The sequence below is a fragment of the Arvicola amphibius genome, chromosome 13 (genome assembly GCF_903992535.2).
Source record: "Arvicola amphibius chromosome 13, mArvAmp1.2, whole genome shotgun sequence".
Taxonomy (NCBI): Eukaryota; Metazoa; Chordata; class Mammalia; order Rodentia; family Cricetidae; genus Arvicola; species Arvicola amphibius.
In genome coordinates, this window is record NC_052059.1 from 43,746,468 (window position 1) to 43,763,310 (window position 16,843).

The following is a 16,843-nucleotide window of genomic DNA, read 5'->3' on the forward strand; positions in this document are numbered from 1 at the left end:
GAAAGAAAGAAAGAAAGAAAGAAAGCGTCCCCATCATGCCAAACACACCAGGAACCACAGAGGTGTGTTCCACCACAGGACAGCAGCCCAACCAAGGACATTCACCAACCACCAGTCAACCAGAATAAACTTACCAGTTTAACCAGATGCCTTGCAGGTCCTCAGAACTGCACCAAAGGCTGTGGGAATAGGACTGGGTGTCTCCCTCAGGGAAGCGTTTAGAGATGGAGTTAGTCATGCCTTCGTGAAAAGAGAGGGAACAACCCAAAGGCAAAAAGAGAGGAAGAAAGAAAGTGACGCTGTATTTCAGAACAGGTGTCCAAAGGGATCTCACTGTTCATGGGAGTGAGACTCACTCTGGAGAGGTAAGCAAATTTGTCTAAGGACATTCCAGGCGTGGGAGCTATGTGTGAGGCTGCTGTGACGGGGAAGGACTGAGACATCCAGGAGCTGAGAGGGACCAAGAGCACAAGTCGAAGAAGCCTGGTGGGAGGAGGGCTAAAGGATCCAATGGGGAATGACACATTCCAGGGGCTGTAAACTTGAGCCTCTAGGAGCCACTAAAGGCATTGAGCGGGTATGTGCCATACACTGGTGCGATATGGTATATGATATGATATGATATGATATGATATGATATGATATATGATATGAATGATGGAGACAATGGGGGGCACTTGTGACAGTGTCGGCCTGAGGTGATGAGGGCCCTAACAGGAGATGGCAGAGGGCATGGACAAGAGATGGCTGCCAGAGACAGGGCATTTCTAAACTGAATCAACAGGGTGCTGGTGACAACTTGAACATGATGAATGGGGGAAGGAAATTGCCATCTACTCCATGACTTGGATAAAGACACCAACTCTCATTTTGCAGGCTTTGCCATGGGGAGGGGGAAAAAGTAGTTAACTTGTGGTAGAATATAAGTTCATACTCCTTTAATTCTAATAATAGCCCCATGGGCTAGGTTAATGGTTTAGCTTACACAAAGTCCTATTCTAAGTGGGATAAAGTCAAGCAGCTGAAATTGAGGGTACTGCATTAGACAATCTGGGTTCCATACGAATAAACAAAATGACAGCAGCTCTCCAGGCCTATAAATTAAGGACATCTGAGATAATTCCTTTCTCCCTTCCCTGTCTGTGTAAAAAAGAAAAAAAATCATGAGACTCAAATTCTTTTTGTTACTTATACTTTGCTCCTGTCACCTTTGGAGTTCAAGACTTGAGACTAGAAAGGATCCTGCCCCCATAAAACAGCTTCACAATGTCCGGCCCTGTGTCCTAAGCCTGGATTATCCCTGAGTTTACCGGCCCTCTCCCAGCCCTCTGTTGCTCTCTGATGACAGGAGAGCCCCAACTAGAATAGCCTTGGCCCAAGTCATTATGGATCCCAAGGTTCTCTGAGAGGGAACAAGGCTTCACGCTAGGGTGAGTGAGACCAGATGAGGAAGAGAGCATCCTGCATTCAGGGGCATTGATTCCTCTAATTGATTTCAGTCAGTGTTCTTAGTGCCTCTTATCCCCTGCAGAGGTAGGATCTCTGCAGAAGGTAGAATCTCTCTACTTAGCCCTTTCTCAAGCCCCAAGGACTGTTCTGTGCCCTCAGGCAGCCCAGGGAGCCCCCCAAACTCCAGCATAGCCCATTAGGGAAGGAAAAACCTGCTTGTTACAATTTCTTAGAGAGAGAGGTGTGGGAGGCAGGAGCTGCTGCCTTAAAGAGCCAGGTATCCTCTGGTAGACAGGCAGTGCCCCACACAGAAGGAACATCCTCCCCGTCTGGATCTTACGGCATCCCAGAGAAACATGGTACCAAAACTAGACTCCCTTCAAAGTGGACAAACTTGGGTTGGTCTGTCCGTGACACAGCTCATGCCATGGCACAGACAAAGTCACAACATATGCCAGCAAGTTTCAAATCCAGGACCAGAAAGCCAGTCCTTCTCACCCTATGGTAGGGAGTGAATTCTGACTGTCTTACAGAATTGGGAAGGAAAGAAATAATCCAACCTGCTGATGTTTTATATCACTCAAGATTTCTCCAGGACCGGTGACTGTTGGGGGTGGGGTAGGGGTGGGCTGGGGAAAAGTACCCAAGGCACTTTGGGACATATGTCCTCCAAGAAAGCCTGGAACAGCTGGTGACCTGAACTCCCTTCATCAGACCTCAAAAAAGAAAAAAGCTACACCCACCCCTGTCCTTCCTTACTACCTGCACATCTAACCATCACAGCATAAGAAATCTAGGATGCTGCCCTTGTGCAGAGCTACGGCAAGCTAAAAATCCCAGGCATTGTCTTGCCTTCCCGGTGCCCTCACTCCCCTGCTGTCGGTGGCTGGCATGTATTTACCACACCCAGCCCTGTGCTAGGACCAGCGCTGTACTTGACAGCCCCCAGCTGCCTGGAACAACCCTGCTGCCTCTCTCAGGCACTGGCCATCTGCCAGGTTACTCAAGGCTAAGACAGAGAGGGGCAGGGACTGCTTCTGCCAAGACTCCTGAGCAGCTCCTGCTGCCTGGCACCCCCAGGAGAGCTCTCAGCCCCAGGGACTCCCTACTGGGACCATGTCTTTATTTAGCCAAGCCTGGCAAGGAGGTGGAGCATCAGCAATAGGTCTGAGATGGACTGTCACTCAAACGCCCTAGCTCTCTATCCAAGGTCTGGAAAGTGGTTCACAAGGGCCTCTGGACACAAAATGAGAACAAGAGTGCTGCTTTCTAAACAGAAGTTCCTTCCCAGAAAGGGAGGACAGGTGAGGCTGAAATATTCCCTTCGGGACTATATGTTTGAACACCTGGTCCCCAACTAGTGGCTCTGTTTGGGGGAGGTTGAAGAACCTTAAGACTATGCCTAACAAGCAGAAATAGATGGGATAAGCTTTAGAAACTATATCCACCTGTGATTCTAGCACAGCACCCTCTATCTCCTGACCTAGCAAGATGCAAACAAGGTTTACACAAGTTCCCACCAACACAGCCAAAGTACCACCCCAAACACCATGCCTTCCCCGCCACAGTGGACTGATAGCCACCCCCAAAACCATAAGCTGTAATGGATCCTTCCTTCAGGTTGTTTCTGTCACAACAATGGAAGAGGTTGTGTGCACTGTGAGAACTTCTGCTCTCCTGCCTATCTGTGCAGCATCTCAAGGCTCTCCGTTCACCTTCCATATAATTCACCTGGAACTGAGCCAGCAAAGTATATGTGCAGCCAGTTCTGCTCCCAGCTGGCCATGCGACCTTAGATCCTCTGGGATTGCAGTTGCCTACACTGCTGCCAACCTCGAGGCAGGATGACCAAGCGAGATGCTGAACATGACAGCACTTTGAAGCATATGAGACACCCTGCACGGACAAGCGACTGTGAAGAGTTTTTCAGACAGCACACATCTTTGATCAGTGAGTTCCAGAGCCCACCTTCCAGCGTCTGTTTCAGGAATGAGAATCCCATGACCACTGCACATGGGTCTCTTTGGGAAAGAAGAGCACCCCCTTTCACAGATGGACAGACTAGGCTTTTTGGTCCCACTGTGGGTATCCCTGTTAGCTTTCCTCACACCCTATTGGAAAGGTTCACGGTTTTGTCATACCCCTACAGGCCAAAGCTCTATGCAAGTACAACCTGTATCTTCATTGTCACTATACCCTCAGAGGCTGGTACATAGATATTTAAGAAGTGCTGGATGGGCCAGGCTGTGGTGGTGCTTGTCTTTAATCCCAGAACTCAGGAGGCAAAGGTAGGTGGATCTCTGTGAGTTCCAGGCCAGCCTGGTCTACAAAATGAGTTCCAGAACAGCCAGGGCTGTTACACAGAGGAAAATGTCTCAATAAACCAAAAAAGAAAAAAGAAGTATTGGATGGGTGGATGGATGGATGGATGGATGGATGGATGGATGGATGGATGGACAAATGATGCCTCTTTTGGGTCTGGTGTCACCTCCTCTTTCCTGTCCTAGAAGTCTCTGAGAACTAACTGACTCATAATAAATATATTTTCTTCCTACTGTTCTATTCTCCATAGGAAAAACTGATAAATCTGCAGAGGATTTTTTTACTGTTTAAATTCTTTTAATCCAGACTAGATTGGCTTATGCTCTTGACTTTAAAGCCTAATTCTACAAAGATTTAGCACATTAATGGGAGTCCAACCCTTTGGAATTCCTGCTTGACCCAATAAGCCTCCTCTTTCTTATACATTAGTGGTGTAATCCTCCAACCCTGCACTCTGCCCCAGGGACCTCGATAATTTTTTTTTAGTTGTAAGAAGAAAAAATAAGCACCAACTTTAGTTCCAAGCCTGAGTGACCCCCCTCCCCAAACATCCATAAGAAGGATGCAACCCACAGAAAATTGGTTCTAAGAAACCTGCAGAGAACTCTTGTTCCCTGCAAAAGAAACCTCCTTCCTTGCACACACAGAATGACCACAGCAAAAGCACAGAAGAGCAATCAAGAATCAGTAGAGTCAGTGTCTCCATTCACCTGATGTCCCTTATGCTCCCCCCCACTGAGGGACAACTTGGCCAAGGACATCTTGAATTAACCACCTGACCTTCCATCACACTGACCAAAGCCAGCTGCAGCTTTGCAAGTGAGTCTGGGATACAGATCCTAAGCAAGATAATATTCTATTTAGTTCCAGTTGCCAATGTGGCATGTGTTCCAGAACCTGCAAAGTTGATCAGGGTTTTGTTGTTGTTGTTTTGTTTTGTTTTTGTTTTCCTTTTTTATATCAATAGCAATCAATCATTAGATTCTTCAATGCCTTCTTATTTCTTCTCTCTCTCTCTCTCTCTCTCTCTCTCTCTCTCTCTCTCTCTCTCTCTCTCTCTCTCCCTCCCTCCCTCCCTCCCTCCCTCCCTCTCTGAAACATATGCATTTGGAAGAAATGTTAGCAGAATCCGGGCCTTAATGCAAGCTAATGGTTCTTTCACAGACAAAGCAAGTCACCAGAAGAAAAGGGTTGGAATGAAATGAAGAAGCAAATCCACAGCCTTCTTGGGCCACTCCCTCTCCTTACCACACACTTGAGGTTCATTGATCAAGCGGAGGCTGCTCATAGCAGCTCATAAAACAACCGCATTAGGCACTTGGAGCTTCTAAATTCACTTCCTTCATTTGTGAGTGCCAGTTCCATGAATCCTGAGTCCCCATCTCTCTGGGATCCTGGTGAGGTGGCTATATAGCAATTCCCTGCATCCTTCAAACGGCACTCAAGCCGGCCTGTGCCTGCCCATCCACATGAAAGGACAGTGTGGTGTCTATGATACATTTAAAAAGAGAGGCACTTTCCCACATCCTTGGGGATAAGAAATAAGGGTTTGTGGGCAAAGACCACCCCACTGGACACCGACTGCTCATTAAAAGAAATTCCTGTCGAGAAGGCTTGGAGGAGCAGGTGTTCCTTGGCAAGATTGTCACTTGGGTCTCTGGTCGCAATGTCTACACCAGGTATTCTATACACTATCAGTTTTGACTTGGATAAGGAAACAGAATCTTCCCTTTGTCCAGAGGGAGCAGCTAGAAGTGGGAGGCAGAACGATAGATAGGCTGGCTGATACTATACTTCTACGATGCATTCTGGGAGTGTTTCAGGAGACCACACAGGAGTAACATAAAGCCTCCCTGAACAGTATCAGCTGTTTGATAGCCAGCCCAGCCCTGCCATTTTCATAGGGATCAAAACCAGACCCTGAGTAGGCCCCCAGGAGATCCATAGGAAGGGAAGAAAGGGGACCTGGGCACATTCTCCACTGCCAGTCACCTCCTTGGCAGGCCTGTCAAAGTTCAAGTTAAAGCCTCTCTCCCAGCTGCCCTGCCCTGCACTCATCTCTAAGGATATTCAGTGGGACGAGGCGCTGCCTACTTGTTCATCTCTGGACACAGAAATTGATATTGAGAGACAAAGTCTGTGAGAAGCTGTCTCTCTGTTCAATATGGCAGGTTGCAGAGGCTCCGGCTCAGAAAGGAGATGCAGATATACAGACAAATATGCGCGATTGAATCTATAAGCTTCAATGGTTGAACCAGTGTCCGCCAAGAAAAAGAAGCTAGCCAGAGAATGGGTATACATAGAAATGAGTCTGAGAGACATCTTTTCCTCAACCAACAAACCTTGCTAACCTCTATAATTAGATTTGGGTTATAAAATTAATTATTCTGAGCATAGAAAAGGGTAAGGGTGTAAAACTACCCTATACTAAGCAGAAGAAAGTTATAACAGAACAAAATATTCATGCAAAATGCTTATCTCTGACCAAGTTGTTAGGCTGATTATGCCAAGTTAGGTTAGGTTTATGATAGGGTTTTCTCTACATGTAGCATGTCCAGCCAGTGTACCTTGACAGATTCCTCTGCTTCAGGTAACCTCTCAGACATCTAACCTAACTCGTGCATGATCATGAGTGTTTGTCAACCCAGAGTGCACAAATTCCTCAATCAATGAGGCAGGGAAAGTGTGAGCTAGGGGGCAGATGGCAGGTCAGAGGTAATATATATGTTTGACATGTGATAACCCATTATTCAGGACCCACTATATAGGGCCATCCATTAATACTGGAACCAGAAGAACTATCTGATGGATGTCACAGGGGATCAAAGTAGGGTATTCTGTGACCTGCAGAAACTGGGTGTTTGATTAAGCCAAAGGTTCTTTAAGGACATCTGAATCTGACTCTCTTGGGGCCAAGAAATTGCTGTGACGTGGGACTAACTATGCGCTCTTGCTAACCCCAGAGCAACTGATCGAGGCAGAGAACTGAAAAGGAACCTCCAAACTCCAGTTACTTCTGTGATCCCAATGAGCAGAGAGTATCACAGTAATCATAACTAACATTGGCTGAGCATCTACTATGTGCCAAACCCATATCACCTGTATTAGCTCATGTAAGCCTCACAATAACCTGGGGAGACAAACAGTGCAGCCAACCATTTGATCTATGAAAACTCTGGAGAAAAAAAAGTGTTAGGTCCTTCATAGTCTTTGATTAGTTTTTTTTAAAAAAAAAACTAGATAGTCTAAGAGATTCTGTGCAGAAATACTGTTTCCAAAAAAACGTCCATTTTGCCATCAATTCATTTCCCATGGAACCGACTCACTAATTACACACAGTTTGCAAACCCAAGATCTAGATCCTCAGCCTGGCTCTGTCACTAGACTATGACCTTGGGTTAAGTCAAGTTACCTCCCTGAACCTAAATTTCCTCATCCATTAAACAGAGTAACCTGAAATGTCCATTACTCATTCTTTTTAATATGTTATAGAGAAGAGGTTTTTGCTATTTTAAGCTCCTTTGCTATTTAATGTATGACACAAAAATATACCTGTGGATAACTTAACCCCTAGACATGAAGCAAGGATCTGAAGAGAGGTCACATCTGTTACATGGGGAATCAAAACAGGACAGATACCTGGTCCCCTGAGACACACCTGTATGGACCCCTACCCTCCTGGCCTCCATCTGTCTGTTTTTCCTGCAGAGGTCTGCAGCATCTCTCAAAAGGACATCTGTATCAGTAAGTTCCATCATATCATGGGTGTTGTTGAAGAAAGAAGTGCCCTGTTTGAGGCTAAGGCTTCCAGTCTTACCCATCCCTCTCTCTCTTATCCTGTGATCTGAACCTTGGTGCCACACTTCCAGCACTTTCTCCTCTCTTCCAGCTGTTAATTACATTCTGCCCCACAACCCCATTGCCAGTCTGAATTGTCATAGATCTGTCTCCCAAAGTGACCATCACCTTCCTAAACCTCCCTTCCTTCACTTGAGGCCCCTTTACACCTAGAATATCTCCCATTGTCTCTGTCTGTCAAAACCCTCACCAGGCACACATAACAATATCAAAAGCAGTTATCAGAGAGTGATAGGATTATAGATTGTCTCTATATTCTTCTTTCTAGTTTCCCCTTTGTGCAGAACAGAGGGGTGAGCACATGTTATTTCTATAATCAGAAAAATGCAATGAAGTCACGCTTTAAGTCCATGCTGTCCTAGGAGCCCCTCCCCCTCCCACCTTAGCTGGCAGTCTGCTTTTTACTGACAAATTCTAAAGCTCTCATCCCCACCATAAACTGCATTATACTGTGTGGGACTGAGGAGATTATTTCATCAGTAAAATGCTTGCCACGCAAACATGAATACTTGAGTTGACATTCTCAGAACCCACATTAAAAGATAGCTATAGTCCTAGCACTAGGGAGTCAAAGACAATGAGATCCCTGGAGCTTGCAGGCCAGCTAGACTTGCAAAATCAATGAACCACAGGTTCAGTGAGAGACCACATCTCAAAAAACAAATTGCGAAGCAAGTAGCAATGCCTTTATCCCCACCCCAGCAGCCTTCATAGCCCTTCTGGAACAACAATCCAAAATTATTTTTTTAAATCTATTGTGCTTAGGATTAGGGAGATAGCTCAGTCAGTAATGTACTTGTCTTGCAAGCATGAGACTTGAGTTCAATCCCCAGAACCTACATCAAAAACAATTAGTGGCATCTACTTGTTATCCCCAGTGCTGAGGGAGAAGAAGCAACTGTTTTCCAAGCTGTGAACCCTACAAGACCAATCTCCAGGCAAGATGTGTCTGCTTGCACTATAATAATAGTGGCAGTACTGTTATAGAGATAACCAACCACTCTGTGGTTTGGCTTTGAGGCCCCATTCCACAGGAGACAATCTGTGCCTGCTACTGTAAACCTAATCAAAAACCCATGGTGGAGGAGGTCACAAACTTTAGAAGGGAACCAATGGAACACTGTTGTTTAGCTGAAATGACAGCATCAAACTGCATGCTAAATACTCATGTGCTCGCAGACAAGAGCTACTCTCAGACATAAGCAGGGGAGCTTCTCTTTCCGGTGAATGCTGCTGAATGCAGCGACTACAGCTTGCTGAGGAGTGACAGATGGGTGACCAGTCTATTAAATATAAACAGGATATTTATACCATCCACATACGCTTCAAGGAAGCTATGGAAGATGGCGAAGAAAGAATGCAACAGCCAGATGAGAAATAGGGATACAGCCCTTACAATCATGAACACACAAGAGCGGTGAGTGCCTGGACTGGGTATGTACAAGAATTGGCCTGTCGTTAGCCAAGAGTGGGTGGAGGAGGGTCTCAGGGACCCTGCCCCTCACTGCTGAACTATTTGCTACTGGTAGATGCAGGGAGAGGGAGAGTCATTGCCTTCGATTGTATACCCACTAGTGGCTCTACCAGACTCCATTGGATAGTTTCCATCCAGTGATCACATCAGTGGCCCTGGTTAACAAAATGTGTCACACAACAAAAGTCACACATCTGGAAAAGAGACAGGTTTGGGAGAAGAGGGGATTGGCAGAGGCAGAGAGATGCATGGCATGCTGCCAATCTTAAAACTCAGAGTTCAATCCCCAGAGTGTGCACGGAGGCACATGCGCACACACACTAAATAAGTAAATAAATAAATAAACTGAGGAGGAAAAAGCCTCAGGCATATTAGCACACACACTTATAAACCAGTGCTGGAGAAAGCAAGAGGAATAGATCCCTGGGGCTCACTGACCAGCTAATCTCTTCTAATCAGTGAGCCTCAGGCCAGTGAGAGACCATTTCCCAAAAGAACAAGGCAGGGGGCTGGAGAGATGGCTCAGAGGTTAAGATCATTGCCTGCTCTTCCAAAGGTCCTGAGTTCAATTCCTAGCAGCCACATGGTGGCTTACAACCATCTGTAAAGGGGTCTGGTGCCCTCTTCTGGCCTGCAGATATACACACAGACAGAATATTGTATACATAATAAATAAATAAATTTTTTTTTAAAAAAAAAAAAAAAGAACAAGGCTGGTGAGCTGGTCTGACAATCTGAGTTCATTCCCTAGAGCCCGTATGGTAAAAGAAGAGAAGCAGCTCCTGAAAATTGTCCTCTGACTTCCACATACCCACATTCATACACAAAAGTTAATTCATTTTAAAAAATACAATGTAAATGTTTCCTGAAAAATAATTCTCAAGGCCCAATGTTGACCTCCAGCCTCCACACATATGCATCCACACAGACACACACACACACACACATTTTATCAGTACCCACACAAAAAGACACACACACACATTTTATCTGCACACACACAGACACACACACATTTTATCAGCACCCACACAAAAAGACACACACACAATTTTATCTTTATCCACACAGACACAAACACACATACACACACACACAAACACACACACACATACACATTTTATCTGCACTCTTTTGAAACCCATGAATGTAGAAGCCAAGGACATAAAGGTCTGACTGTGCTTGCCAGATGAGGAATTATGGTGATGGCTCAGAAATAGCATACGGTGGGCTGAGGACTTTGATTTTACATAATCCAATGCCCTACATTCATATAGACTGTTCCTGACACTTCATTTGCCCACTAATTGAGTTCTATTAGCCCTACTGCATGAGCAGTCAAATAAGAACCAGAAAGGGAAAGCTACTTGGCCCAAGAGACCAGAACCCACATCGCCTGTCGCCCTGCCCAGTACCTTAACCACTAAACCACAACTGCCACTCCAAGACCTTATTAATAGCCATTTCTCTCCCGAGTCAGAGGCTGGACATGGCTTGCCAGGTTAATAATTTGTTTATTAGGTGTCTAATGAATTACTTGTTAATTGCTAACTTGATGAACAGCCAGCAGTCCCCATCTGCCTGGAAAAACGGCAACAAATAACCGCAGACGGGCCAGCCAGGCCCCAGCGACTACAGAACAGCAGAGGGTGGTTGCTCCCTAGACTGGAAGTCTGTCTTAGACAGTCTCTTGGAGCACAGCCAGGAGTCCTAGGGGGGGCATCCTCCACAAACCTACTTCTTACTGAACTGCCCTAAAACTGAGTCTACCCTGATCTTTTGAGCTTCCCTTCACCAACTCTGCCCCTTCCATGTTCTTTGATTTATATTTTCCCTAAACTTCCATCATTTGAAGTCAACACTACCACATGCCACACAAAGCCATCTTGTATTGCATTTGCATACATAATGAGGGGACCTTCCTATTCTGTTATGGTGTTAATCCCAGCCCCACATCTAGAAGGAAGCAGCAGTCTCCGCTGGACTCAGGGGCTTCATGAGGGCAGAAACTGCATCATTCTTGTATGCCCTTGACTTTCCTGCGTTATAAATAGCACTAGAGGAGCAAAGGAGAAGTTCATACATTTCCATATGTGTCTATATTAGTCTACCCAAGCTGCCATAATAAAATGCCACAAACTTCAGGGCTTAAACAATTGCTTTCTGGAAGTTTTGGAGGCAAGAAGTCTGAGACTCAGGTATGGGTAGAGTTGGGTTTTCTTCAGATCTCTCTGCATGGCTGTAGATGCCATTCTCTATATCCACACATGTGCTTTATTTCTTTGTTGTTGTTGTTGTTGTTGTTGTTGTTGTTGTTGTTGTTGTTTTAGGACAGGGTCCCATTATGTAATTCAGCCTGGTCTGGAATTCAGTATGCAGCACAGGATGGTCTCCAACTCTTGGTGCCCTGTCTGACTCCTAAATGCTAGGATCACAGGCATGCTGGTGCATGCCTGGTCTCATCTGCTCCTTCTCTATGTGTGCATCCCCTGTGTCTCTAGATGTGCCCCAAATTCCTGTTCTTGTAGGAACAACAGTCATACAGAATTAGTGGGCCAACTAAAATTCCAGTTTCGTTGTCATTTTCATTCGGCCACATCTTTAAAATTGTTGTCTTCAAATACAGACTGTCATAGCCTGCATTCTGGGACTCAAGGCTTCTACATGTAAATGTGAGTTACATCATTCAGCCTGTAATGCAGCCTTACCCTAGACCGCCAGTCTCAGTGCTAGGCACATATTCCTTGCTCAGTGCGTGCCCTGAAAGTGACAGGCCTTCCATGGTCTCCATGGGAAGGTCTGAAATTTGCAGTATGGTTTTCCAGTCTTACTAAGAAACTGAAAAACCCTGGTGGAGTATTTAAGAAAAAGCCTCTGGGTCCTATCTGTTCCCAAATCCTAATGGCCCTGATATTTTTGAAATCACTTTCCAATGGCGCTGAAGAGTGATGGTGATTCTGTGCATTTGCATAGCAATTTGTCTCCGCAGATCCTTCCGGGAGACAGGGTGGCTATGGATCTTTATGCCCATCTTACGGAGTAAGAATTAGAGGGAGAAAGAATGCACCAACTTGCTCAAATCAAGCCAACCCTGGCCTGTGGCTTTCACCCCAAGACTCTTTGAATCCCCTGTAGGAGAGTCTCAGGCATTCTAATTATCAGTGTGTGAGCACCCAGTCCAGGACCAGGTAGAGAGGTCACAGGCAGAAGAGACTGGGCATTACAGATAATGGAAAATGAAGGAAAGCTTACACTAGGAGCTGCTAAGAGTCAAGACTGACCCCAGTCAGCCATCCAAACCCCTGGGAGGCAAAATCAAACCTCAGACCTCATGGCTAGACAGCTTTGGGGTCTGAGATTCCCATGCGGGGCCCTGCTTTTCAGTTAGAGTCCCCTAAAGATCAAGGTTAAGTAAGAAATGAGTCTGGGGATCTTTCTGTTATCACTTCCACACGGCTGAATGACAATAAGAAAAACGTGCTTAGAGTACAATAGTGGATGATTTCATATAGTATTTATTTTTATCTCTCTCTATCACAGGTATTTTTAGAAGCTGCCTCAAATGCATTGTGGAATGAAGCCGAGAATGAATTTTAAAAAGGCACTATCTCGCTTCCCCCTCAGAGAGATGCTTCAAAATGGTTAAGAAAGACATTATACCCATTTGTCAGATGAGTGAAATAAGCCAGGGAGGGGTCAGTATTCATCCAACACTATTCAGGGATGCTCAATGTACTCTGTCCTCTTCGTTCCCAGATTCACAGAATAGTGGGACCATGGGGACCTGGACCAGAAGAGATGTCTTCAAGGTCTGGAGGAGAAGGAGGCACGTTGTATCTGCAGATGACTTCTTTGGGAAGACACCAAGTTTTGGAGCAATTTGCATCTACACAATTTTGGGAGACACACATTCCCCTTGTTCCCTCCAGGTCCTAGGACCACCCTGTCTTATGCCCAGGATTGGTACCCACATGTTGACATACTTGTTCAGACATCAGTAGCTTCGAAGTTTGCAACCCATTCACCCAGGGAGCACAGTGTGGCAGCAGCTTCCTTCAGAAGTCAAGAAGCATTAGGGGTGGGAGAGTTGTAGGGAACTGGAGGCCCTCAATATACTCTCATGAACCCCTCAGTCAGCAGCAGCACCTTGCCCCAGTGGATCGAGTCTGGTGCCTTCAACCGTATTTGCTAACTTTCCCTCAGCACGACCGGATCGCATGTGTTACCTGTTTGGTTGGAACCTCCAACTCGCCCCTACATGATCTATCAAGACCCGTTCCTGCCTTTCTTACTCTCTCCAAACCCTGCCACTTAGAGGGCCTCTGAGCACAGGGAAGGTGCCAAAAGGCCCAGTTCTGCATTCTTAGAGCCACTACTACAGCTTCCTCCCCTAAAGCTGCCAGCCACACAAGTCCCCACCTGAGGGCTCAATTTTTTACCATATTTTTACCATACTTGGGCCCAACCCCAGCATGTGGTGGACACATCATCACCCATTGCCTACAACTCATAAAATCTCACTGCTTTCATTTGGCGACACAACTTCTCTGGTCCCATCCCTGGGACAGGAGAACCCACCTGAGAGGTGCTTTGCTCAAATATACCTGTTGTTATACTTGTTCAATTCAGCTTGATCTGGTTTACTGCATTGGTGGAGAAACCTAATGGGGGGGGGGGAGACAGAAGACATATTATTACCTACCTGATCCTTCTCTACACAGAGACTGAAGTAGACTATAAAAGAAGTTAGCCATGGGCCCACCACTCATGAGAGAGCTGGTCCCTGCTCTTGGGTAAGTTGCCACCCCTCACCACGGGGCAGGGCAATGGGGAGGTGGTTCTGTCCCTTGCCTAAGTGGGGATGGTCCCAGTGACCTAGACAGACCAACTCAGCTACCACCCAGACACACATCCAAGGCATTGACTTGACCCACTTTAACATCTACAGCATCTGTGACCTGCTGGAGCGCATAAAGAAACCTGTCCTATGGAACTATAGCTGCAGAATCTCCATGACTTAAAGCAACAGCAGGATATTCAAGAGGAGGTTTGGTGAGTGTCTACTATTGATGATGTACCAGAAGCCAGAGGCCTTGAAACTGACCAACAACTCATTGTGCAATGAACATTTGCAAGTAATGCTGTTTGAACAAAATAGTCTACTGTGTGACACACCGCAGCTCACAGTGCCACTAAGGCAAATGAAGAGGTAATGGAGAGTCAGGAAAGACAGAAACAAAGTGGGTTTTTTGTTTGTTTGTTTAATATTTTTATTTTTTTCTTAACCGCTAAGCCATCTCTCAAGCCCCCCCCAAGCAGCCACACCCTTGCCAAATGTGATTGTCTGAGCTTCCCTATCTTTCTTTCCTTTTTTTTTTTTTTTTTTTTATTTTTCAAGACAGGGTTTCTCTGTAGTTATTCGTGTCTGTCCTGGAACTAGCTCTTGTAGACCAGGCTGGCCTCGAACTCCCAGAGAGCCGCCTGCCCCTGCCTCCCAAGTGCTGGGATTCAGGGTGTGCGCCACCACCACCCAGCTTATTTTTTTTATTTCTTTTTAAATTTTCTTTAGGGGAGTACACTAAAAGGATGAAGAGCAGCAATGGAGGGTTGGGGAAATTAGGGAGCTTGGAGTGCATGATGTGAAATTCCAGAAGACTAAAAAAAATGTAAGAAGGAAGGAAGGAAGAAAGAAAGAAAGAAAGAAAGAAAGAAAGAAAGAAAGAAAGAAGGAAAGAAAGAGAAATTAGCCATGGTTTCTCACCAGTTCAGCTCAATCAGAAGAATTTTGTGACCCAACTTTCCACACACATCTGTGCCACTCCTGTCTCACCTCAGCATCCTTCTGGGATGCGCACAGTACTTTAAAGCAAACCCGTCCCAGCTCCATCTGTAACACTCCGAGCTTTGGGTGTGGAAATATACCTCAACACATAATCCATTTCCATGCCCTCCTCAACAGGTCTCTAGTTTGAGTATGGTCAGCCTCCTTTCCTCTTCTTTTTCCTCCTCACATGATCCTCCAGTCTCTTCAAGTCCCTCCTTTCCCCTAGCAAAATCCTCTCTGGACATTCGCTGCCAGGAGAGATCAAAATATACCACCACTTGGTACTTGCTCCTCGGCGTTCTGAGCCTTGGGACAATAGGACCCATCAAGTCTCAGCTGGTGCTAAGAGAAACGCAAGTGTCAAAGGAGCTGTCATGCAGAGACCCAGTCCCAGCATGATTGAGGCAGCAGTGCAAGCCCAGGAGAGTGCAGTTCAAGAGTGGATTGTGGACGCACCGTGCACCAGTGGCATGGTAACTGGGATGTCAGCTGTAGAATGGGAATCCTCAGAGACTCTGTGGCAAAGACAATGGTGGGGAGGGATGGGGAGAGATAGCTCAACAGTTAAAGTGCTTGCCACACAAGCATGAGGATTGGAATCCGGATTTCCAGAACCCAAGGAAACATCAAGTGGGTTTTCGTGGTTCATGTATACGCCCAGCGTTGCAGAGGCAGAAAGAAGTGACCCCTTCAGTAAGCTGCCTGGCTGCACCGAGGCATATTCAAAAGCTTCGGGTCAACTGAGAGATTCTGCCTCAATGAACAAAGTGCAGAGAGATTCATGAGGAAAAATCCCAGAGTTAGCCTGGGATCTCCACATTCATATACACACGGGTGCACGGGCATATGCACACACGAGTGTGCCCACACACACACACACACACACACACACACACACACACACACACACGTGATGAAAAATAGGCAAGAGTGAAAGCTCCAGGAAAGCGGTGAGGCGTAAGTAAGATTCAAGCCCCCTTAGGTGGCCAGGAGAAGCCTTCCCTCCAGTCCCCCAGCCAAAGAACCCTAAGGGAAGAAGAACCGGAAAGCAGCCTGGCCCGCAGCCAGGACGTTGGGGTCACCTGCTAAAGAACTTTGCACTTCGCTTCTCTAATTGAACTGGTTTAGCAAACAGGCCTGCAGATGCTCCTTCGGTGGGGGTGGGGGGGGCGGGTTCAGGAGAAAAGGGAAAGCAACGCCCTGCAGGCACTGAGCCACTTCCGGCTGGAGTCAGAAACAGGAAAGTTAAGACCTGGCCTCCCTGCTGGGGGACCTCCTTGCTGGTTTAGCTCAGCCCACACAGCAGGGAGAGATTGAGACTTAAAAGGAGCTGCTTACATAAACACTGAACCCTCCCGGGTTCCCAAGCCTTAAACCTGAGCTTTGTCTTAACAGTTCTTGGAGAGGTCTAGGAAGGTTTGCTCAGACTGAATCAACCCCTCCCAGAAATCACTCTGAAAGCACCTCAACAATCACCAGCAGCCAAGAATGTGTCCTGTGTCCTGTGTCCTCCCGCCACCCGGCACCTTCAGGTCTGTTTGGAAAACAGCCCTTGTCTCCTGACTTTGTTTTTTTTTTTTTGTTTGTTTGTTTATTGTTGTTGTTTTGGGTTTGGGATGGGGGGCTTGAAGAGAGGTGTTTGTCTTTGGCAGATGTCACCATGTAGTCTAGACTCATCTGTCTCATGCCTTAGCGTCCAGATACCCAACCCTCTTAGTGAATCTTAAGGCCCAAGCTCCCTTCTCACAATTCTCCAGACACCTAGGATGGGGGGGCGGGGGCGCTCCTGGATACAAACCTCCCCCCAGATTCCAGACTGCCCTGACCACTCACTTTCTCCAAAAGAGAATGGAGGTCTCTCTCCCAACCCCACACTCGTTGCAGAGGAGGGCTTAGCTTTTTAAATTAAACATTAA